Here is a 3,413-nt window from a genome sequence, read left to right as displayed (position 1 = left end):
GCTGGTTGCTAAGGGGAGGGGAACACAACCTTGCCATGCCTGCTTAGTCGGCTTTGGCAGCCATTTTGCTTGAGGGCAGAAGGTGTCCCTGTAGCCATTTTTCTTGAGGGCAGTTGTCATTGTGCCGCCTTGGCAGCCACTTTGCTTGCGGATGGAAGTCCCGCCCCTGGCAGCCATAATGCTGTGACCAGGCAAAGGGACTGAACTGCTGCAAATCTCTTTTACCTGCACTTGTTAGTAATACTGTTTCTATAGATATATATTAATAAATCTTTATTATTGAAAATATTACATATGTCCCTTTTTTTCTCCCATTGACCCCCTCTAGCCTGCCCCCCCACCCTGCTCCAGGCCTTCAGCACCCTCATAACTGCTATATTTTAATTCATGAAAATGCTGCTGCTTGTCATTTAAGGCTTCTTCCACAGGTATAGTTAATACAGAAAAAAACCCTCAAAATTAAATTTCTGTCCAGCCAAATTAACAGGCAATGCTCGTTCCCCACTTACGGGGAGCTGTCTCACACTGCCAGGCTCTTATGGGGCCCAGGCTGTTAGAAAGAATAAGAGACAGCAACCGGCTGCTAGCCCAACTCTTAGAGGCAAGTTAGAGGCCGGACTTTTTATCCCAAGACAGTAAAGAGTAAAAGCCTCCAGTGAGGTCAGAGACCATCAGGATCACCTGTGGGGAATTAAATAACCCCAACTGAACAGTGTCTAATCAACACGGACTGTCGGTCAACTCCACACCCGGGGAGGATTGTGTTGCTGCTTTAGGAAAGGTCTCTTTCCCGGGTGTGGGACGAGGCTTCGGACTGTGGGCGAATGCAGTCCCCCAGTTGGCTAAGATTGGACGGGTTGTGGTACGCCACGGCTGGGAGACAGGGATCTAGGGAGCATAGAGCACCTTCATACTTCCCCCAACTATCGAATCTCCTTCTTTTAAGAAATGAAAAAGGATGAAAAGTTATTTGTTTTAGGTTTTTCTTCCCCAAATCAATGGTAACACAGTCTCTATTCCTCAAGAGTACTTATTCTGGCAAGGAATTTTATTCTGGGTTTGTCAAAGAAAGGACTGTCTGTCTCTAAAATGCTAATACCTCGTCTCAAAGAAATCTTATCGGTGCCATCTGTTGGAATGCTCATTCTGAGAAATAGATCTTATCTGAGCCTAAACTATCCAGTGGCTCTCAACCTTGGCTGCACATTAGAATCACCTGGGAATCTTTTTAAAATCCTGATTTCTGGGCCTCATCCTCTGGAAATTGTTTCTTTATTACTACTGTTGTGGCCCCACCCCATAACAAAGAAACAGAATTTCCAAAGGATGAGGCCCAGAAATCAGGATTTTAAAAAGATTCCAAGGTGATTCTAATGTGCAGCCAAGGTTGAGAACCACTGAAAGCCAATCAGTTTAATTCAGTTCACCTGTGAGTTAATAAATACGTAAGTTTTGCTGTATACCTGTCTCCATGGAAGTATGTCTCTTAAAGTGTCAGTGTGTTTGCAAATAAAGAAGCCTATGTACTAAAAGTTATGAAATATGTTTGCCAATCTAGGGAATGCTAATCACTTTTAACATTTTCTCCTTATGTCATCTCTCCAAAATTTGGCATTTCTTCATGAGTAAGTCATGGCTATACATTTCTTTGCATAAATCCTATAAGACCAGTTACAAACTCTGTGGTCTTATTGACCAGGACCTTGACTGGAATGTCTAAGAGAGACATGCCTAGACCCTTACCAGAAAGCTTAAGGAATTGAGACTCTTTACATTTCTTTGCATAAATCCTATAAGACCAGTTACAAACTCTGTGGTCTTATTGACCAGGACCTTGACTGGAATGTCTAAGAGAGACATGCCTAGACCCTGGATATTACCACAAAGCTTAAGGAATTGAGACTCTCGAAACTAATCAAAGCCAGTGTAAGCCACCTGGCCTGATACCTTGCTTGGCCAAGTGCTTCATGACAAATTTTCCAGGGAAGGAACAAAGATTGCTTTCCTGAAAGATGGAAAAAGAAATCTCAGGACACCTGTGGGGACCTCGAGGACTTGAGGACTTGACCCAAGCCGACAGGTACTGCAGGCAAAGCCCGATGGAGCTGTGGCTTGGCTTCCACCCTGAGTGGCTGACTGCTCGCTAAAGGCCAGTCTAATGATTCCTTATGAACATTCCAGCCAAGCAGATTTGAAAAAGCCTGTGTGATCCATGTGATCAGTTGCTATCCTTGTTGGGTTTGTGTGAAAAATCTGACCAAACTAAAACTTAACGCAGTATCTAAAAATGACCAAATGACAATTGCTATGCACTATCAATAATCACTTTAATTGTAACTGGATTAAATGATTCAATCAAAAGACATAGCGTAGCTGAATGAATAAGAAAACAAAGCCCATACATATGATTTTTACAAGAGACCCACTTCAAATGCAAGACACACAGAGACAGAACATAAAGGGATGGGAAAAAGTTATTTCATGCAAATTGAAAAGAAAATTGTTAGCAATTCTTATGTAAGATAAAATAGACTTTACAACAAAGTCTATGATAAGAGACAAAAAAGGGGCATTAAATAATGATGAAAGGATCAATCCAACAATAAGATGTAACCCTTGTAAACATTTATGCACCCAACATAGCACAAAAATATATAGAACAAATAATGATAAACATAAAGAGAATGATCAATAGTAACACAGTCACTATGGGGATTTTAACACCACATTCACATCAATGAATAGAACATCCAGAGAGAAAATCAACAACAAACAGCAGCCTTATATGACATACTAGACCAGATGAATTTAATTGATATTTTTAGAATAGTTGACCCAAAAGCAGCAGAACATATATTTTTTCAAATGTACATGGAACATTTTCTAAGATAGAATACATTAGGCCACAAAACAAGGGTCAAATAATTTAATAAGATATACGTCATATCAAGCATCTTTTCTGACCATGGTGGTATGAAACTACAAATCAATTACAAGAAAAAAATTAAAAACACACAAACATATTGAGGCTAAATAACATGTCACTAAACAATGAATTAATTGACAATAAGATCAAGAAAGAAATCAAAAGATATCTTGAGACAAATGAAAGTGAAAACACAACCAAAAATATATAGGACACATCAAAAGCAGTCCTAAGAGGAAAATTCATAGCAATACAAGCCTACCTCATAAAACAAGAAAAATATCAAATAAATAATCTAGCCTTATACTAAAGGAACTAGAAAAAGAACACAAACAAAGCCCAAAGGGAGTAAAAGGGGGAAAAAAGTATCACATTAAAAACAAATGAAATAGAATCTTAAAAAGTATTTAAAAATCAAGGAAACCAAGAGCTGGTTCTTTGAAATGATAAACCTTTTTGATGAACCTCTAGCCAGGCTCACCAAGAA

The sequence above is a fragment of the Myotis davidii genome, unplaced genomic scaffold (assembly GCF_000327345.1).
Source record: "Myotis davidii unplaced genomic scaffold, ASM32734v1 scaffold251, whole genome shotgun sequence".
Taxonomy (NCBI): Eukaryota; Metazoa; Chordata; class Mammalia; order Chiroptera; family Vespertilionidae; genus Myotis; species Myotis davidii.
The sequence above is the reverse complement of the archived record's forward strand: the minus strand, read 5'-3'. Positions refer to the sequence as shown.